Below are 23,916 nucleotides of genomic sequence, written 5' to 3'. Positions count from 1 at the left end.
TTATTTTCTTTCCAGATTCTTTCTTTGCCAAGGCTTTAAACTCACAAAACCTCAAGAAGGTTTGATCCTTCTTTTGCATAAAGTAGATCGAGCATATATGAGAAAAATCATCAATAAAAATAACATAGTACCTTCGTTTAGAGGTGGAGGCTATAGAGAATGGTCCACAAACATCTGAGTGAACTCACTCCAGGATTGCTCCAACTCTACTGTCTCAATATGGAAAGGAAGATTTCGCATCCTTACCCAAGGTACAACCTTTGCATGTATTCTTCTGGTCCAGTTTTCCCTTGGGTAGTCCGGTAGAAATCTGTTGCATGATCTTTAGGGCTTCATGGTGTAAGTGGCCCAGTCTTCTATGCCGTAGCTCATCAACATCTTGTATATGCACCATCTCAGCTTTGGAACTCAATGCAGCACAATTGTCTATGTCCAGCTTGTAGATATTCGTTACTTGAATCCCAATTTGCTTGGTCTGTCCACTACCGATATGCCTCTGGAATACCTTTCCTTTACTAAAGACTACATCATAGCCTTTATCTTATAGCATAGTGACAGACATAAGATTCTTCTTTAGACCTAGTACATACTTTACATCTGTCAGGGTGAGGGGACCACCATGCTACCTCTGAAACGCAATTGTACCTTCACCTGAAACACGGTACTTTCCATCATCAGTCATCTCGATCCGCATCTGGAGATCCTTCTCCTGCATGGTACTGAAAAGATTCTTGTCACCTAAAATGTGGAATGAAGCTCCACTATCTAGGTACCACACACATCCCACTATGGATGAAACCATGCATGTGATAAGCAAGAAATCCAACTCAAACTGTGAGGCCAATGCCTCACCATCAGATCCCTTCGAGGATCACTTCTTGGATTTTTTCTATGGACAATTTGTAGCATAATGGCTCACTTCACGACAATGAAAGCATCACACTTTCTATTTGTGAAACTTCTTCCCACCATGGAAAGAACCAGATTTTTCATGGGACACCTTCCATTTCCCCTTCCTCGCCTTACTCGCTAAGGCTAGATTTTCCTCATCATCTTTCTTCGATGAGGATCCATCTCTGGTGCTTCTTCTTATTTCCTCCTGAATCAGATCCGACCAAAGTCGTTCCCAATCTGGTAGTTTTTCTCTTCCATTAGCCAAGTCTTAGTAGCTATGCTAGCTCTTAGGAAGACCGAAGAGTGTAAGACTCACCATGTCATCATCAGTGGTCGTAATCCCTACACTTCCAAGCTCATCCCTGTAGTTGGTGAGCTTGTTCAAATATGTAGAGATCGTGTCGCCCTTTTCACACTTGATTTTTCGAAGCTTGTTTTTCAACACCAGCTTCCTCTGATCACTACTGTTTTCATATAGATCTTTCAATGTTATCCACATCAAAAATGATGTCTCCTTCCAATGGAGGCTCGAGGCAATGTGGCCTCGAACTCCCTCCAAGAGGATTCTCATTGCTCTAGCCACACATTTCTTCCATTCCACCAATTCAGTAGCATCAGTTGGCTTGGGGACTTCTTGATCAATGAATCCCTTTAGACCGTTATCCTATAATAATGATTCCATGTGATCCTTCCAGGCTATATAATTCAGGCTACCATCAAGGGCATACTCGAGTCTTAAACCGTTGAACGCCATTGGTAAAATTGAGATGTGATAAGAACTCGATTTCTATATTCAGGAACTTGAAACTTTGAATTTCGAACTTCTTGTATAATGTTCTTCTCTTTGATCACCTTTGCTCCGATACCATGTAGAAATTCCCACTGTAGATCAATAGATTATGCAATATACTAAAGCAAAATACAAGATCTACTTCTACAACAAACTTTGCGGAAGCTTAATTGAATATGAGCAAGATCAATGAGAACACATATAACTGAGAATGAGAAAACAATCACACATAACACAGAAGAACTAACCCAGGGAAAGCCTCATCCTAAAACCCCAATCTCTGTATTATCATACAAGTGGAAATATGTTCAAGTTACAAAAATAACCAGCTCACAAGCTATCTTGCTCTCTCTGCAATCAAACAATACAACTCACAGATTGAGTAGACAAGAGATATGGCTTTCCTCAGCCCTCCAAGCCTCCTATTTCCCTGCACATTTTTTCTTGGGGTCTAGTGATGCCACATGTGTGAATTGGCCTCATCACACTCACAAAAACCGAAGAAGTAATTAGGCAATTCTTAAGGAAAGAATTCCTTCTGCATGCAAGAGATATTCACAATGGAATATTCTAGCAATTGATAGTACACTTCCCCTCCATCTGATCTCAACTGGGTCTCTGTCTGAACTGACATGCATGAGTTATTTATGACAGAATATTCAATTATCTGAAGTGCAGCAGTTACATGCATGCATGCATTAACTAACTGAACTCACAATTAATTCAACAAACTGTTTGAATTAATCTAACTAGACTTGACTCAGTTAACTAAACAAACTAATTACAACTCAATATTACAACTCATCCTTATCTCTTTAACTGATGGATAAATTCCTCAATTAATGGAGAAATTGTTGCATGTCCCCACATAGACTTCATGTTTGATTTTCTACAACTAATTAAATCATGGTGAATTAATTAATTGTTATTCAAATAGCTGCTAAGATCAAATTCGAATTTTTACTTCTCTATTTTAGTTTAGGGACAAACTAAAATAGGAAGGTATCCCGAAATGATATTTACAGTAGTACTAAATTTATCACTTCTATATTTAGAATTTCTTGTTGCTATTTTCAACAGATCTGACTAAGGATACATAGATCAGTGGAAATCAAGTGCAAAATATCAACATGCAAAAGGAAAAACAAACATGCTTGGAGAGTCACCGAAATGATGACCATTAATGGGAAAAAGGAAGAAAACTAACACGACACTTGTAAAAGGTGAATGATGGAACAGAAAAACACTTTTATAAGCTAATATAACTTAAAATGGTAGAAACCATGAAAAGAAACAAGAAAAACAACAATCACAAAAGCGAAAAGACAAAAAACAACAAAAAAAGCAACAAAAGACTACAAAAGCAAAACTCAGACAGAAAATCGTCACAAAATCCACCGGAGGCTCCTTGATCTCGTTGGGAAGGCCAGAGCTCCACGATAACTATAAAAAAGAGCTATAGGGGGATCCATTATATATATTTATATCAGTTAGGGTTTATGACACACATGCCTAAAATCAAGGAAAAAGTAATACTTGGAAGAATTCCAAAAAGAGAAAGTTGTGTCATCCTTTGGGAAACTAATAATCCAATCCCTATTTTCTAAGGATATTTTTTTCCTTTTGTTTTATTTTTTTTTTATTTTTCAAGAAAACCAACTATTCACGCTGCTAAGGAAGATTGCATAGTTCCCAAGGACTAGGAAACTTCTTGACTCAGTGCCTTGTGCGTTTCTAGGCTGAAGAGATGCTCTGCGCAATTGATCCAGATTTAAATAGAAATGCAACAAATTACAGAGATAAACATAAACACAGATATGTAGTGGAAATAATATTTCATTTCATTAATGTAAAATACTGAAATATGCTTACAAACAGTAATGGAAATAAACCAGCTAGGGTGATGGTAGCTTATCTTTGAGAAGAGATTTGGCGGCTACATGCCTCTGAACTGTGTTACAATGAGGCTCGAAGGCCTATTTATTGTTGAGAAACAATGGAAAACCTTAAACATCCAAAAACCTAACCCTAGAAGCTGAAATGCCAAACTGTGGACCCCATTTGGGTAAATTGGTACATCAACTTCCTGGGGTCGTAACTTTGGCATACGATCTCCGTTTGACACATACAATATCTCGTTAGAAACATCTATCCAAGAAATACAACTTTGGGAAGAGAAACATTAGTCCATGGATCCATGTTTCTCCTAATTTTCCAAAAAAACGTTGTTTAGGGCCTCAAAATGGCTTCGGAAGTTCAAAACCTAAAAAAATGCTAAAAATAGTAAACTGTGCTACAATTAAGGAAACTGAAAAGTTGAAGGAACAATGGTGGGGGTCCAAGTGGACTTGGTGGGTGGCCACCAATGTCCACCTGGGTCATTCCTCCCCCTTTAGGAAGCAATGGTCCCCATTGCGTTGAGTTCCTCCATGAGGTGAGGAAACTTCTGCTGAACTTGGTCCTTGGTGAGCCACTTGCCCTGGTGAAGGAGTTGGCCTACTTTGACAACTTGATACAGTTGGATATTCTGCTGGCGAGTGTGGTTGATCTGTGTGTCCATAATTCGATCAGTTGCAGCTTGTTCCATGCAATTTGGATTTAACTCTATGGGTGTGAGCTGTTCTACAATGTCGGATGTGTCTAGTAATGGTGGAATGTATGGCCGAAGGCAGTCCACATTGAACACTGGGTGTAGGCTAAGGAATGGGGGAATGCTGAGCTCAAATGCATCGTCTCCCACAGCCTTGGTAATGGTGTAATGAACATATCAGAGTGGTTTGAGTTTCCGATAGGCTCCGGTAAGGCGTTCCTTTTACAAATGAAACCAGACTTTGTCGCCCACCTAAAACTTGTGTGGCGCCCGATGTTGATCATGTCATTGCTTGTACTTGGCATTTGATTTCTCCAGAATGTCATGGACCTGCTGGAAAATATGCTGGACGTGCTTAATGAATTTGTTCGGATTATCTGTTTCAGATTGGACATGAGCCGAATCCGCGTGAGTAGTTGCAAATGGCATGGCCACATCAATGGGACATAGTGGCTGGAATCCCAAGCCCACCTAAAAAGTGTTGTGGCCAGTCGAGCTATGGAGAGCCCAGTTGTAGCTGTGCTGAATGTAGGGGAGGCTCTCGTCCCATATGCGTGGATGCTTTGAGTTGTACATGTGCAGAATGTGTACAATCATCCTGTTGAAAACCTTTGTCTGGCCATCAGTTTGAGGATAGAAGGCTATGGACTTAGTGAGTTTGGTGTCCAACATTGGCCAGAGACAGGACAAAAATGTACTGAAGAACCTGTTATCCCAATATGAGATGATAGAATGTGGGATTCCAAGGTGTACCCACACTCGTTCAAAGAAGAGTTTAGCAATGGCTTTTGCTGTGATATTATTCTTGCAGGCCGCCATAATGGCCATCTTAGAGAACCTGTTGACGACCACAAAAACACAATTGTTTCCATGCTTAGTGGAAGGAAGGCCTGACATGTAATCCATGGAGATGGATTCCCAAGGTCGACTAGGGGTAGGCAGCGGGCTATAAAGGCCTTGCTTCTTGACGGTCGGTTTGGCAATGGCACAGGCAGTGCATGATCTGATGTAGTTCCCAACATCCTGTCGTAGATTCAGCCAATAGAAATACTTCTGTATTACTACCACCATTTTCTCGACCCTAAAATGTCCAGCGGCCCGATTGTAGTGTGCTTCCTAAATCATCTTGGAACTCTCGCTTGAAGGAACACAAAGGTGACCAAGGTGGCATAACAGAGCATCCTGGAGGTGAAAATCTCGAGCATGCCGACCCTCCAAGAGTGTATGGTATGTGTGGCTGAATTCTGGGTCGCTTTTGTAGAGAAGTGGCGAATCAGAAGTCTCGTGCCCACAAGAGTTGAGCACAGTGGTTAGTGCCATGATCGGTGGTCGACTGAGGAAATCTGTAACATTATTGGTGCTACCATTCTTATACTTGATATTCAAATGGAACTGTTGCAGGTATGTGGACCACTTCTAATGGCGATCATTTTACAATTTCCCTTGGGTCTATATAAAACTGGAGGGGTTGGTGGTCTGTGTGGATGACTGTTTCCTTCCCCAAAATGTAATGTTTCCATTGTCGACAGGCCTACACGATGGAATACATCTCTTTGTCATAAGTGGGATACTTCTGGACTTTGTCTGAAAGTGTCTCACTGTGATATGCCATTGGATTCCCGTGTTGAGCAAGAACTGCCCCAATAGCATAGTCAAAGGCATCTGTCTCGACCTTAAATGGTTGTTGCAAGTATGGCAATGCGAGCACTGGTTCAGAGCAGAGGCAATATTTTAGCTCTGTGAATGCCTTTTGTTGAGATTCAGATCAAAAGAATTTTTCTTTCGCTCCTCCCTTGGTGACTTGACTCAAGGGCCAAGTGATATGAGAAAATCCCAACATGAACCTATGGTAGAAGTTGGCAAGACCTAGAAAGCTACGGAGCTCTGTTAGAGTGTTTCAAGAGGGCCAATCCCGAATGACATGGATCTTGGCTGGATCCACATGCACCCCCTGTTCATCAATAATTTATCCTAGATACTAAACCTGGGTCATGCCAAAAGTGAATTTCTCCAAATTGGCACATAACTTGTGTTGTCGCAGTGTTTGGGGAACCTGTCGAATGTTGTGGAAGTGCTCTTCCCAACTCTGGCTGAAGATCAGGATGTCATCCAAGTATACCACTACAAATGAGTTGGTGAATGGCCGCAAGATGTCATCCATTAGCCTCATGAAGGTTGCAGGAGCATTCGTCAATCCGAAAGGCATAACCAACCTTTCGAAAAGGCCCTCCTTGGCTTTGAAGTCAGTATTCCACATATTAGAGGGTTCGATTGGTACTTGGTGATATCCTGACTTCAAATCGATCTTGCTGAAATATTTTCCCCCCCTTAGTTGGTCCAGGAGGTCATCAATCCATGGGATCGGGTACCTATTACGGACAATGATCTTGTTCAACCCCCGATAGTCAATACAGAGTCTCCAAGTCCCCTCCTTCCTCTGTACCAACATGATCGGGCTTCCATAGGGTGATGAACTTAGACAGATGTGATCTTTCTACAACAGCTCCTGAATCTACCTCTTGATTTCATTATTCTCCAGAACGGAGCATCGATGGATTGGTCCATTGGGAAGCAATGCATCTGGGGTTAGATTGATGGAGTGCTTGACCTGATAGTGCAGAGGAACCCCTACGGGGGAGGTGAAGATGTCCTCGTACTCCTCCATGACCTTGTCCATATGTAGTTTTCATGTAGAGGGGCCTGTTTTAGAGGTCATGGCCACCATATTCTTCTTTCCTTGATGGCGTATCATTAGGAAAACAAATTTCCCGGTTTTGGAAATGAGCTTACTACATTGTTTTGAAGTAACCAAAGAGATGGCGGTAGGAAATGCTACCTCCGGTATCCTATACAACTTATTTCCCAAAGTAATAATAACAGCTCGGGACCTTGATTCATACACAGCATGTCGCTTACACAAGTATGCTTGTCCTAATAATACATCACAAACTTCAAGGGGAGCAATGTCACACAATACCTCATCCGTGAAGGGCTTGATGTTGTATGGAAGGTGACACTACTAGCTCACGCGAAGATCCCGTCCTTGGTGAAGCCACTCGATGGTGTACGATTGTGGATGTGTTATGGTCAGTAAGCCTAGCCACTTCATGACCTCTGCCAAAATCAAGTTCTTTTGGCTCCCGCTGTCGATAATGAACTGTAGCGAGGATCCCTTTACCCACGTCTAGGAGTGGAAGAGACACTCCTCCTCCTTTGGATCTTCAGGTTCCTCCTTCTGGATCTTCATGGTGGCTATGGTGGCGTTGGGCTCTGCATCAATAATTTGCTTCCCTTTGTCATTCCCCTTGTTAGGTTTTGACTCAGAGTCAGAACATGCATCTGATTCTGAAACCTTTAGCTCAGCCACCAGTGACTGCTTGGCCCAACACTCACTTGTGTTGTGAGTGGAGCTATTATGGAACTCACACCATTTTCCCATGTCCTTTTTCAGCATCCCATGGCGGATGAGAAGAAAGATGAGGGGGCAAGAGATCCTATCAAAATCTTGCTGGAAGAAGCCCTCAAGCGACAAAGGATCGCGATGATGGACAAATTTGCCTAGATCCTTCAGTGGTTACCTAGAGGCGACACATCGGCTTCCAGCAGCTACTCTGGAAACGCCACACCCTTTAAGGTATAAGTTAATTTTGAAATCTCCATATTCAAGGGTCAGATAGACACATATGCCATAGATAAATGGTTAAATCTGCTAGAGGGTTATTTTTCTATTCATGAATTTTCGAGTTAGGAAAATATTGTTTTTGCTCTTCTCAAAGAAGCCCCCCACATCAAGGACTGGTGGGAAACCTATTGCGAGTAGAAGGATGAAAATATCGGCTCACTATTTTCAGCCGCACCCACCTAGAATTCATTCTGGGATGCCATCAAGGAGCAGTACTACCTTGTCGAAAGCTATGAGGATCAATATATAAAGTGGACCACGTTGCGGCAGGGAAGGGACCAAGACGTGTTGAAGTTTACCAATCTTTTCCATACCCTTCGCACAAATTTGGGTGTCAAGGATTCAGAGCAGCACTTGATACTCAAATATCGTGACTGCCTGCATACATCCCAGAAGAAATAGAATTCTTGAACATCTCCTTGCTCGGCACAACATATCGATATGCCGTCAAGGTCGAGCAGAAGTTTAAACAGAAGAAGCGAGACTTTGGATCTACGAATAGTAAATTGTGCTACAATTAAGGAAACTGAAAAGCTGAAAGGAACAATGGTGGGGGTCCAAGTGGACTTGGTGGGTGGCCACCAATATCCACCTGGATCAGCAATATTCAAACTTAAGTTTGGGTTATCATCCAGTAATGTGTAGTTTCTGAGCTCAAGGAAAACCTTCCATCCTAGATTGTGCAAGTCTAATAATCAAGGCTAACTTACCTTCCACACTGCACATTTTTTGGAGGGAAGCCCAACAATGCTCTAAGGTCAAGTCAAGAGATGGCATGTGCCTGAAAGATATCAACTAGGATCAACACCTCACAAGTGAACCAAGAAATTATAAGTCCTTATCATAGCATGAATACTTGAACATAGTAAGCTCCTGTGGATAGAAGGAAGACTCCAATATCAAAACATGGGGAAAATTTTGGAGGGTGGTTGTAGCAGCTACAACACTTGGTGACACACTAGTAGAACTCCAACTCTTTGTATGGATCTTGTTTCATGTAAAACAGGTCTAATGCTTTAGGAAGTATAAGCGATGAATCCATATCAAGAAAGATATCAAATATTGGGTGATCAACACTAACTCTATCCTGATTTTGATCCTCATGAACATCATAAATGATTGAAACTGGTGAAGACAACAAATCAGGGGGGCCAAAAGAATCAATGGATGGAAGGCGATGAGAATGAACATCATCAGAAAAACTAGATTCACAATCCCAACTTTCATTTGAATTATGAATATGTGAGGTGGGAGAAGATAGTGGTAGATCAACATATGAGCTCTTAAGTTCTCCAACCTCAACCTATGTAAATGGAGTCATTTGATGCGGGGAAGATAAAGAGTTGCTCCGAAGAGAAACTTCCTTCGTCGCAGATTTAGAAGCTCCATAAATAGTGTATGCTGGAAGAGTTTCAAAAGATTCATATTATTTTGGATGCATCAAAATATGAACAAGAAATTCAAATTTCTCTTTCATTAAATTCCAATCAACATCATCTTTATAAAATTTAAAACAGAAATGAATAAAAACGACTGTGGAAATTGTTAAGTGATTCATCAGGTGCTTTTCACAAACACATGATCTTCTTGAAAACTGATTTATAATCATACTTGCCAAAGACGCGAAAAATATATTGTATAAGATGTTCAAAATAATGTATGGAAGCGACTAGAAATGTGTAACACCATTCCTCGACACATGCTTCGAATGTGAGAATGAACAACTTGCAAGCAACATACTCATTGTGAATATTGTGTTTAGTGAAAAATTCAATAAAGTGAGAGGTGTGCTCAAGAATGGTTGTTTCACCTTAGCCATGAAATTTTAGATTCGACAAGTCATTGAGTATTCCCGTGAGCACTTTCAGATTTACGGTTCTGGAAAAACATGTCAGGGTTAAGATATGGGAAGAAGCCATTAAAGATACAGAAATTTCAAATAGACTTCATGGGCCTAGCTTGTCATCTGGCCCTCCTTCTAGCACCATAAATGTTTATGGTGCTGGACCCGCCAACATTCAGTGGGTCTCCTCGATATGAATTTTGAATTACACCTCACACCATTTGCTATAGGAGCCCCATCTAAAATATGGTCTAATTGCCGAAGCAGTGGGTTTTAATGTTGTGACTTGGATGCAATAATGCATAAAGTGGTGTAATTGTGACTTTGGTGAACAAGTGTATGACTCTACGGAGGGTCAAGTGCAATGTATGAAAGGTTCTAACACACGAGGGGAAAATAAGTGAGCTCCTTAAAATCCTGTAATAGTACACAGCTTGAAAGGAACCCACAAGCATAAAGACATCATGAGTTAGCCTGTGAAATAGTTCACACAATAACCATGACATAAATAAACAACACACATTCAACAAGACTCATACTAATGCAAACGAAATAGTTCATAAGTGTTAGTATAAGTGAAATAACATATATTGCAAACATAACAAGAATAGTCCTACTATATTAAGAACATATGCATGAAACGTGTCGGCTCTAAGATTTTATTAAAGTGAAAGTTCCAAGCATACATATACCATTGACGAACCACTAGCCCTAATAGTAGAACATGAAGCCTACAACTTCTCATCCAAAGAAATATACTCCCTCTATGCTACGGAGAAGTCAAGGCTCTCAACAAACTCCCAAGCTTCTGATCCCTTTACATGAGTTATGAGGGTATATTTATAACAAAAGGGGTGACTATTCACTTCCCCATGTGACTCTTGGACTTCCCTCCCATCTCTTCAACTTCTTTACAAAATAACTCTTCAACTTCATTACATCATGACTCTTCACATTCCAAAATTGACACTTGTAATTCCACTTACAAATTAATTACAAAAGAATATTACAATACACTCATACCGATATAAGAAAAAATTGGGTAGAGCCAACTAGACAACCTAATAAGACAAAAAAATTAAGCTTTAGTTTTGGGAAACTCGAGCTTAACAAAAATAGTATAAAATGGCTAAGTTACTAAAAAAAGGACTAAAATTTTCATATAAATAACCATTTTTCAGTCGATGACCAATAATAGCTAATTTAAAGTATCTTATAACGTGACCAAATTTTTGTAGTTGTTAGCTTAGTCATTAATTGGTTGTCTCAATTTTACTGTCTAGTAGTATATTAAGTCATAAATTTGGTCATTAATTTAGTCATTGATTTAATAATTAATTGCCAAAATTAATGACCAAATATACGACAAAATATATTACTCTATGATCACCTTAGAAAACCAATTAATGACCAAAGAAATATGACCAAAATGTTGGTCATGTTATAAGATACAATAAATTAGCTACTAATAGTCATATATATGAAAAATTTAGTCATCACTTGAAAGAAATTAATGACTTAAGAAATATGATTAATTTTGGTTGTATACACTGTAAATTAGCTACTAATAGTCATATATATGCAAAATTTAGTCATCACTTGAAACCAGTTAGTGACCAAATAAATATGACTAAATTTCGGTTATATTATAAGGTACTGTAAACTAGCTACTAATAGTTGTATATATGCAAAATTTAGTCGTCATTTGTAATCACAAATTTATCATTTGCACTAGTCATTTACCTTTTCTTTGTACTTTCATATTCATTATATAAACAAATAATTTAGTAATTTATATTCATTTCATTTACTTTCATTAATAATCATTATAAATGATTGATGTAATCGTATATTCATTTTAATTGTATTTATCATTAATCAATATAAACTACTAATTTAGTTTTAGATTGATTTTATGTGTTCATTATTAATCAACATAAATTAATTAATATGACCATGACTAAATTAAAATAATGTCATACAATGTCATACAAAATTACATATGTTAATTACAATACTAAACAATATCAAATGTGACTATAAATAATTCCAACCACAAAAATTATATTATATGAAATGTCAAGTATTACAATATGAGTTTCCAACTTAATATTGGTTGGATTACAATTTACACATGAAATATCATTTCATCACTTCAAAACATTATCATTGTGTTCCCAGGGCATTGCAAGTGAATTCACCAACTTTGAAGACTTGACCATCAGTCTCTATGTGTATGTCTTATGCAGGATATTGGCTCTAAGGGTATCACTAGCTCAATTCTCTTCTCCCTCTCTTTCTTTTTTCGTTTTTCACTCTGGTGTTATTATTCTCTTATTTCTTCAATTCTTGCTTCTTACCATCAATTCTGAGTTCTTTTTCTGAAATCAAAATAATATGCAGTGTAGAGTATAAGACATGAAAGACAATGACCACTATAATATAAACTAAAGTAGACTATAAAGGATTTATGCGACATATACCTCAACATCATCAATGTCAAAGACATTTTCCCCATAAAAGTAAGAAACTAGAACAAGTGTTCTTCAGTTGGGCGATAATGTCCACTATGTGGCCAAATAACCTGTATAAACATAACAAATAGAACACCATCATAGAAAAGAACACCTTAGTAACTTAGTATTCAACCTTCAGGGAAAGCTCAGGCACAACCATGTCAACTAATTTACATGGTAAAAAGATCAAGCTATAGACAACTTGTGAAAGAAAATAATCTGAGGTGTGATGTCTAATCCTTGTCATTTTATTCGCAACAACATTTCATTCTCTAACACATGAACTTGGTCAAGTATATAAACAACATTTTCTCAAATAACAACATGAAATTAAACTTTTCTAATAGTCATGAAAATATTTTAACACAAAACAACTAAAAGGATTCCAATCAATTAAGTGTAATAATAATTTCATCTTCAAGCTTTGGTTGTTTTTTAAATGGACATGATACCAAGTATTTTCAATTTCATAGTTAAAAGACAAAACAAAATCAAAAGAAACATTCAAAATACAATCAAACAATAAAAGGAGGGTATCATGGAATGGCCATTGCAATTATAAAAAAAAATTGTTTATGTGTCCACCGATGTCTTGTCTGGCATTCCTAAAATAGTTTCTTGCCCAAAATAACCATGAGGTGAAATAATCACATCATTAAAAACCATAGGAATACTTGCTAGAAACTCTAACAATTTTTTTTTAGTTGGGAAATAGTGGCCACCATGTGGCTAGATGACCTGTATAAAGAAGGAAAATAAAACATCACCATAGAAAAGAACACCTTAGGAATTTAGTATTCAATCTTTAAGAAAAAGCTTAGGCATAATCATGCAAACTAAGTTACACTTCTATAAGGGCCAAGTGGTGAATTAACATACCATATTTCCAGCTCTCCATTTTTATTGCACCAAACTGACTAATATTTAATCCAAAAAGCCAATAAATTTCATTATAGTGGATCAAGAACGTTTCTACAAGCAACTTCTTAAGAAGAACCTTCTCCATTATCCAATCAAGAGGAAAATTCAATGCTTGGTAAAGATGAAGATCCCCTTTCTGGCTACTCTTAGGAATAATATATATCTGCATATACAAAACAACAGTCTAAGAGGAAAGTGTAGAAAAAATAGCTATAAAATTGAAATAGATGACAACGATGACATAATGAGAAAAATGAATGAAAATTAAGAAACATGATTTATTTGCATAAGGAAAAATTTAGGCAGAAATAAAAAACAAATCTCAATACACAAGAAAAATTCCACCCTTATTACCATTTTGTGAATACTAGTGCTCCTAAACATCATCAAGTTTTTTTTGTTAAAAGTGTTATTTTAAAGTGTACCTTGAAGAGGATGATAAAGGGAGAAATGCACATGATTTCAAACTAATGAATTTAAAACAAGAAAACAAATAATGTTGATCTTTCTAGGTTCTCGAAACATTATTTCTGTTATGAAACCAACTCACAAAAATATAGAAAAGATAGATCAAGGCCTTAGAATTCAGCCTCTTTGAGGGGGCAACCTCCTTTACATTGCACAAATGAATGATTCTTTGATGATTCAAATGACAAAAACTCCTTTCTATATATAGGAGTCTAAGGAGTCACAATATAACCCAACCGACCTAACAATAATAATATAAAGGCACAAAAATAACAATAGAGGGATTTTATGGGGCATAGTAATAACAATGTGGGGACAATATGGGCACAACAATATTAATAGGGGATACAACTATAATAGTAATGGGATAATAACTAGTATTATAGGGAACTAACATACCCCTCTCCTTCAAAAAAGTGTTGACCTCAACACTTGAGTAGTTCTGGATGCTTTTGTATAAAATTCTCATCCTCCCATGTGAAATCTTCAGCGGATAAGTTCTTCCACTTGATGAGATACTCCAAAATTGATCGATTTCATAGCTGTCGAGTTCTTGTTTATGTGACTGCTTCTGGTTCCAATATAATTTTTCCTTCCTCACCAAGTTCTAGCAATATTGTTTGAATTGGGAGCTTGTCACCTATAACTTTCTTTAAACATGAAACATGGAAAACTGGGTGCACTCGAGAAGCTGCAGGAAGCGTTAATTTGTATGCCATAGTACCAATCTTTTGCAACACCTTGTATGGACCATAATACTTTGGTGATCATTTATTATCCTTCTTAGCTTGCTTGAGGGACATTTGTTTATATGGTTGTAGCCGTAGGAATACCCAATCACCTACATCAAAACTTCTTTCCCTGCGATGTTGATCTGTCTGTTGTTTCATTCTATTCTGCGCCAACACGAGGTTATCCTTTAAGAGTTGGAGGACTTGTTGTTGATGCTCGATGTGATGTTCCACTGCTTGAACCTTAGAATTTTCTCTTAAATATGATGTGATGGATGGTGGCTGATATCCATAAAGTGCCATAAATGGGGTCATTTTTGTTGCTGTATGGAAGGAAGTGTTATACCACCATTCAACCAGAGGCAACCATTTGAACCATTGTGTCTGTTTATCAGATACAAAGCAATGAAGATATCCTTCCAGACATTTGTTTACTATCTCAGTTTGCCCTTCAGATTGAGGATGATAAGATGAGCTATGAGCTAACAGAGTACCAAGACAAGAAAATATTTCTATCCAAAAATTTCCAGTGAAAATGGGATCTTTGTCACTTACAATATCTTTGGGTTTCCATGTAGCTTTTGAATTGTTTCCATAAATGCAGTAGAAACTGTACTGGCTTTAAATGGATGTGATAATGCACAAAAGTGTGCATACTTGTTAAGTCTGTCAACTACCACCATGATGACACTCTTTCCCTCAGTCTTGGGTAAACTTGTGATAAAATCCATTGAAACCTCCTCCCAATGTTGGCTTGGAATGGATAAAGGTTGTAATAGACCTGGGGTCTTAATTGTTTCAAATTTATTTTGTTGGCAAACAAAACATTCCACCACAAACTTTTGAATATCTGATTTAAGGCCATCCCAAAAAAATTCCTTCTTAACCCTGTGGTAAGTTTTTAAAAATCCCGAGTGCCCTCCTAACAGAGAAGTGTGCAATTCCATAAGAATCTTTTGTTTGAGTTGGGAATTCTTACAAAGGTATAAGCGATCTTTGTACCATAACGAATCATCTTGCCAGCTAAATGTATCAGATGTACTAGAATTTTGTTGTAAATTTTGAATAAGTGCTCACACTTCTTCATTATTCTTCCATTCCTCCCTTGCTTCGTTTATCCAATCTGGTTGGATAATAGAAATGGCGCACAACAATGCTTCCACATCCTCATCTTTTCTTGAGAGTGCATCTGCCACCACATTTTGCTTCCATTTTTTGTAGATGATTTCAAAGTCATAACCAAACATCTTTGTGACCCACTTTTGTTTCTCTTCAGAGGATAATATTTGTTCTAAAAGTATTTAAGGCTATCATGATCTGTTTTTACCTTGAAGTGTCTTCCCATTTGGTAGGGTCACCATTTCTTAAGTGCATGTAGTATTTCCAACATTTCCTTCTCATAAATAGCTTTGTGTAAAAACTTTCCCTTGATTGGACGACTTTCAAAAGCAATGGGTCTTTCATCTTGCATTAAAACAACACCAATTCCATTTCTTGAAGAATCAAATTCCACAATAAAGGTTTTTGTGAAGTCCTGTGTAGCTAAGACTAGTGCTTGGCACATTGCCTCTTTAAGATGTTCGAAGGCCTTTGTTGCTTCTGGAGTCCATGAAAATGCATCTTTCTTCAATAATGTTGTTAGAGGTGCTGCTATTCTCCCATAATTCTTAACAAACTTGCGATAACACCCTGTCAACCCGAGAAATCCTCGCAAATGCTTTATGGATGTGGGGATTTTCCATTCCTTAATGGCTTTAATTTATGGATGTGGGGATTTTCCATTCCTTAATGGCTTTAATTTTTCTAGGGTCTACCTTAACTCCTTCATGAGATACAATATGACCCAGATAGTCCACCTCTTGTACTCCAAAGAAACATTTGGATCTTTTTGCATATAATTGTTTCTCCTCCAATAGTTGTAGCACCCTGTCAACATGTTCAACATGATCCTTCCAAGACTTACTGTAGATTAGTATATCATCAAAAAATATTAACACAAATTTTCTAAGGAAGGGTTTGAAAATGGAATTCACCAAACCTTGAAATGTAGAAGGTGCATTGGTAAGGCCAAAAGGCATGACCAAAATTTCATAATGACCCTCATGAGTTCTAAATGTTGTTTTCAGAATGTCTTCAGTCTTCATTATGATTTGATAATATCCTGAACGAAGATCCAATTTGGTGAAGTAAATTGATCCATGCAATTCATCCAGTAATTCATCAATGATAGGAATGGGAAACTTATCTCTAATAGTGAGCTTGTTGAGCTCCCAATAATCTGGACACATGTGCCATGATCCATCCTTCTTGTGCACCAATACTATCGGAGCAGAGAAAAAACTTTGACTAGGTTGAATTATACCAGCCTCTAGCATTTTTGCAACCATACGTTCAATTTCACTCTTTTGGGCATAGGGATATCTGTACGGCTTGATGTTTGGAGGAGCACTTCCTGGAATCAGATGAATAGCATGATCATGATCACGAGTAGGTGGGAGACATTTGGGAGTCTCAAATACCTTGGAATGATTGTCCAAGACTTTTTGGAGATCTGGAGAAATAGATGATTTTGATGTGGAAACATTTAGCGAACATAATTGTGCAATTACACCTCTTGTTCCTTTTTTAGAAGCTTTGTCATACCGTTAGAGTTGATTATCTTTCTCAGTTTCCCTGCAATACCCATTAATTCAACTTCCTTTCCTTTCACAAAAATTTTCACGAAAAGTTCTTGAAAATTAAAATCTATTGTACCCAAGGATTGTAGCCATTGGAGTCCTAGCACAACATCAACACCTCCCATTGGAATGGAAAGCATTGGGCTAGTCAATACATATTCTCCCATGGATATCTTGATATGCTGGCACTTTCTAGAGCAATTTATTGTTCCTCCATTTGCAACCATCACTTGACACTCTGGTGCTAGATATAGGAAGCAATTCAATTCTTTTTCTATCTTATAATGAATAAAATTGTGGGTACTTCCTGAATCAATCAACACTATTACCTTTTTCTTCTTGATTTGTCCTTCTATATTGATGGTTTGAGGAGTGGTAGTTCCAACCAATGCATTACAAGATATGGTCAAATCCATTTCTTCTTTATCTAGGCTTTGTTGTTGGAGTATATCCTCTTCTTTTGACCTTTCTTGCTCCTTTTCTTCTTCCTCTTCACAATCTATGTAGAATAATTTCTTCTCAACACACTTATGACCTTTAGTGTATTTGCTATCATAACTGTAACAAAGCCCTTTTGCTCTTTTTTCTTCCAATTGCTGTGGTGCCAACCTTATAGGTCGTGGAAGGCTAGGGGCAACAACACTTCCATCTTTATAGTTGTGAGTGGTATGTTTCCTGGTTGCCATAATTTTGCTTTCCATTTTTCTTGCTAACTTAAATGCCTTCTCTAATGAATCAAGTTCCCAAATGCGAAAATCATGTTGGATATTATCCTTTAAAGTCCCTATGAACACACCAATCCTATGCTCCTCTAGAATATTTTATACCCTTATGTTCAATTTTTGGAACTCCTCAATGTGCTCCATTATTGAATCCTTTTGTTTGAGACTAATTAATTGGCTAAAAAAAGTGTTGCTTTTTGTATCCTCATAATGTGCTATCAATTCTTCCGTAAAAATTCCCCAAGTGATAATTTGTTTATGAGAGAAAAGCCATTGGTACCATACAAACTGATTTGGTTCCAAATATAAAGTTGCATTACATACCTTTTGTGTGTTTTGCACATTATTGAGATTGAAAAATTGCTCCATCTGTAATATCCATGTTGCGGGATCCTTGCCATCAAACTTCCTCATATTGATTTTTGGAATATGGTGGGTCTTCGATCCAACATTAGAGTCTATGAAATCATGATCAACATTTCTTTTGTTCTCATCATGAGTTTCCTTTACTACCCTTTCACCATTAGTAAGCATTTCTTGTAGAAACTTTGTCAAATCTGTCTTCAAATCTTCCATGCATGTCTTCAAATCTGTCTTCAAATCTATCTTCAAATCATCCATCTTAGCTTCCATGTCATTCATCTTAGCTTCTACGCCTTTCTTTAAAAAATCCATCTTAGCTTCTACGCCTTTCTTTAAACCATCCACCTTAGCTTCTACATCTTTCTTTAAACCATCCATCTTAGATTCTGTTACATTTTGTGCAAGTGACACTTTTTGCACTTGGTCTCGTAATTTTGATATATCATGTTGCATTTCTTCCTCTTCTTCATGAGTCATGCTAGAGCTTTCAGGTTTCTTACTAGGTGTTTTCATTTTCTTTCCTCGGGGGATCAATTACTGATAGTAATGCTTTACTATGCCCTTTGAATTTCTTCAAACTAATTTTTCAAACCAAGCTTATGCAAAAATTTTAAAAAAACTACACACCTTTTTTCACTTTGTAGGAGCTCGATATTGAATCTGATGTATCTTTGTAATTTCAGATCATCCAGTTTTGAAATTGTGATCTATAGTAGCCCTATGCATCCTCTTTCCAATGCCACCAGTCTGATCCAAATTGGATTCTCCAAGGAAGAGTTATGCAAAATCTCCCACAGTGACCTGATTATAGACTAGTTCAGTAGAGTGAACTTGTACAATATTCCACGTGTCACTGTTTCGACCTTTGGCTCTGAAAAATATATACAAGAAACTACATTCCGTCCTCTTTCTGTACCTTCTTACGAAATTTTAATCTGATGCTCAGAGAGAAAGTTATGATGATTTTCCCCAGGTCACCTGTTTGGAATGAAATTCAGGAGTCTGAAAAAAGACCAACTTCCTCAGATCATCTCTCCACAAATATAGTGCGAAAATCTCTGAAATTCAGACTCGAGGTTCAGTACAATTTTGTCTCAAATGGGTTTTTTTTTCTTCTGAAACATTGCAAAAAAAAAGTTATAGCGAAAATGCCACGATGACCTGTTTGGAGCAGCGAAACCCTAGAATCCAAAGCTCTGATAACAAATGTTATGAAACCAACTCACAAAAATATAGAAAAGATAGATCAATGCCTTAGAATTCAACCTCTTCGAGGGGGAAACCTCCTTTAAAATTCACAAATGAATGATTCTTTGATGATTCAAATGACAAAACCTCCTTTCTATATATAGGAGTCTAAGGAGTCACAATATAACCCAACCGACCTAACAATAATAATATAAAGGCACAAAAATAACAATAGACGGATTTTATGGGGAACAGTAATAACAATGTGGGGACAATAGGGGCACAAAAATATTAATAAGGGATACAACTACAATAGTAATGGGGTAATCACTAGTATTATAGGGACCTAACAGTTTCAATATTAACAACCTTCTTTACAAAGAAAAGATACATTAACCAAAATCCCAAGGAATTCATTTTTTCTTTCACTGCATCACAATTTTTTTCTATAAATTTTTACCAATTAATCCTAATGGCGCTCAAAATTTTCACAAAACCATTTACTAAACAAATTGTCTCATTTATATTTGACAACACGAAGTTTGTAAAGTGCAAATTGATTTTGATTTAGAGTTGGTGAGACTTAGAACATGAACATAATTATGTGTTTATTATGCACCTATGTTCTCATCATGGATTATGAGGTTCACACCAACCACTTTGAGAACTCTATATTGCAATCACCATGACCTGGGACTTTTCTATGATCACAACGGGGAGGGTGAATGTTAAAACCCCATTAGCTGACCTATACATACCCTAAGGAGAGTAAATGTCCTATCCATTTAGGTATTGGCTCATTGATAATGTAAATATCAATAACATCGAAGAGAAAATGCAGAAAAAGGTTGTAAGAAATGCATGTATTAATAAGAATCTTATCCTCAAAGTGAGATCATAACTGTATAGAGGTTACCTAGATTTTAAGAAGTCAACTTTTAGTTCCAATTAAATAAGAACCCCAATGAAAATTCCTTCACTTCCAAACATATGTTTACGAAATCACATTAATAAGATATATATTTCCTCACCTACCTATCATTGTGTTGTGGTCACCAACAACCCCCCTCTTTGTTTGATATTAGTAATAACATCAAGCAAAGGGGGACCCTTAACCAAAAATCCAAAAAATATTTTGTTTAAAAAATATTTTGTATTAACTCCATAAGAGCTATATCGCGTCGCAAAGGTAGAGAGAAGCATTTTCCCAAAACGCATAAATACACTAAAAAAGAGCGACGCGAGAACCCATCGCATCGCATGCATTAAAAGCGCTCAAAAAGGGAAAACCTAAGGAATCGCCGACGGCCGATATGCGACGTCGCACGTCGCATAAACAGCACAGAGTGATAAAGTGAAAACCTTGCGATCTTGCGATCTTGCGATCTGCGATCATACAAAACTGCGATCTGCGATATTGGCAATTTGCGATAACACTTAATGACGTCACAGTCCTCGATACTGCGACTCCAATCGCAGAAAAGACTCATCGCAAGAATTCTCCGACATAAACGGTAAACCCAAAATTGAGCGCGCACCTTAAGGGAAATTAATGATCGCATGCTTCAGTATCCAAGAATGATTGTATCGCATTTTTCGAAGAGTCAAATCATGATGAGTGTCAGAATTACGCATTCATTAGAACTTAATGCTTTCATGTCAATATTTTCGTCATTTCTCTTCTTCTTTGTGTAAACTACAAGACATGTAACTGATATAAATCTATATGCAGGAAACATCTAAGGAAAAGAGGAAAGCGCCAATGGGGTAACAGAGAGAAGATGCCTCCGCAAATGGATGCCGCATGCAGCAGGACCACGGATTCCAGAGTATCACCCAACAGGCACTAATGAAAATAGACTATCTAAGACTCAGAGTCAAAGGCGCACAAAAGCAGCGTGTTTGCAAAAGATCTTGAAGCTCAGACTGGGTAAAGCAAAAAGAGAAACGCAATAGAAGGAGGACGCTCCAGAAAAGCCTGGAACAAAGAACGGAAGCAATTCTTGATACAGGGGATTGTCCATACAACGCGACTCCTAACTCATTGAGTCATTCGCACGACCAAAAACCGAAATACCAACAGCAAAATCAGTTCGAAAGGAACCTGGGTTGTACTAAGTATACGCATAGCGAATACACCCAGCTAGAGAAAGGTTTTTGAAAATATATTCTAGTCTATCAGAAAGAGGTGCCAGCTCTTGTTATTTCTAATTTTCAAGCTCGAACAAAAGGAAAGAACAACCAGCCGACTCTTTCAGGGCGAACAGCGCATTGCTTACAGCACTAAGGAGCAGATACAGAAACGGTTAGAAATTAGATTTGATTTTTAGAAATAAATTTGCTTTTAGTAAAAGGGCGGTCATTTGAAGCCGTTCCCTAAATTTGTGTAATTAAGATTAATTAGTTAGTAGAATTTAACCCTTCTCATGGCATTTGGAGAAGGGTCCAGAAATCTGTCAAAAAACTTGTCCTCAGAACATGCACTTTTGCACCCTCGGAGGGGGTTTTTGATGAATGGATGGATCGATATTTATTTATGTTTGCATTTTAATGTCTGTTACTGATGTTGCACTTCTGTACTCTTAGCAGATATTAGAACAAGTAGAAATAAATCGTTATTGCTTGAAGTTTATTAGTGAAATCAGTCATAAATGGTACTTTTATCTCTTGACTAATTTATGCTTGTATTCCTAAAGTGATATGCAGCTGAGTTCTTTATATGTTAATGTATGAATGTGTGTATTACCATTTGGCACTTCTGTACGGTGGAGTCATTTATTTGTGCTTGACATATGAATAACTAATTATGCGTTATGTTGTTCACAACTATTTTGCCTAACTTCTTATGCAGAATGGTTCATCTTAATTGATTTATATTCTTATGATAGTTGAATGATCTTTATTACCAGCTATTGTTCGAAATCTTTTTAGATCGCATAATGAAAGAATTTTACCCCGGGTTAGCGTAGATTAGATGTATTGTTTTTCATTAGATTACAATAGCATAGAGTTAGTTTAGAAGTTAGAATTAAATTAGCTTAAAATACCCCTAAATCAATACCATCAAACTCTACACACACACACCCCCCTCATATTGGGAAGCTGGTCCCATTACCCCCAGTCGGACCCGCTACACCAAACGGGCACGGAGCCGCCAACTAGGTTCCCGACCGGGTGGGTATCCCCCTTGTTGTTGACCCGATTTCAGGGCCCTCAACACATTGCGAAAAACATAAGGATAAGAAATATGAAACTCTTCATCTAAAGTAATGCCTAAATGTTTCCAGGTGGCTCTTGATTAATGTTCTTTCCACACCTGACACTGTGATAACATTCTTTGTCTCAAGGAATAGGTACATAACTTCTACCTATACATCAACACCATATGAATTAGTTTTATGTTGAACAAGCTAATTACCATATTCAGTAGTTTGATTGAAAAAATTCAATCCTAAACTATCTAGAAACCATATTACAACTTGTAGTTTTAGTATTATATCACAACTGGACAAATAGATATATAGAAAAGCATCAAAACATGGTCCACCATTATGACCTACTCCAATAAACTTCAAGAAATATAAGGAATAAATAGTTGGAATATTTTCACAAAGCAACAAAGTTTGATCCTACATACTGTATTGAGATGTGCTTCCATTTATTGAAGGTTTTATGTGAAAATGGAGAACTCAGAAAATAAGATGACAATTATAATAGCACCCAAGATACAATTTTCATATCCTTTATAGCTTTGGAAAAATGAATGCATGGGAAGAACGGGAAAAACGTCAGAAAACTTAAATGGAAAAACATAGAAACATGGTCCATCACGGTCCCAATCCATCAAACTCCAAGAAATATAAAGAATAAATAATTGGTTCATTTTCACAAATCCTCAAAGTTTAATCCTACATATTGTATTCAGGTGTACTTCCATTTATTGAACGTCTTAAATGAAAATGGAAAACTCAAAAAATAAGATGGCAATTTTAATAGAACCCAAGATACAATTCAATATCCCTTTTATTATACTTTATAACTTTGAAAAAATGAATGAATGGAAAATCATGGGGTAAGGAATATGTGAGGTAAATTAGTAACTAAATCAATTTTTCATGGTGAACCCAAGGAGAAAATCAAGGGAGGAAAGTAAAATGATGTCAACTTTCAAACGATAAGTGGGAAAAGGGGCAAACGTCTAATTTTTGAAGAAATTAATACACTGCATATAATATCCTACAACTTGTGAACAACTTGGGCTATTTTTCATGGTGTTTCAGGGATAGGGGCGAGGGGCAGGGTTTCAAGTATGGCTACAAGTTAACCCCAAATTTCAATGGGACAAAAAAAAAAAATTATTTATTTTTTTAAATTAATATACAATTTAAAATTAAAGGTTCTAGAACATAGTGCTATAATATAATTCAATAAAAGTAATTGCCATAGATAATAGATCTAATGTAACTTAATAAAAGTAACAAGTCATATATAATAAATATTAACTATCTTGTCTACATAATGTTATAGACA

This window comes from Pinus tabuliformis, chromosome X, assembly GCF_031772625.1.
Source record: "Pinus tabuliformis cultivar Carrire ecotype Pingquan chromosome X, CPIR1, whole genome shotgun sequence".
Taxonomy (NCBI): domain Eukaryota; kingdom Viridiplantae; phylum Streptophyta; class Pinopsida; order Pinales; family Pinaceae; genus Pinus; species Pinus tabuliformis.
This window is presented reverse-complemented; position numbering follows the sequence as displayed.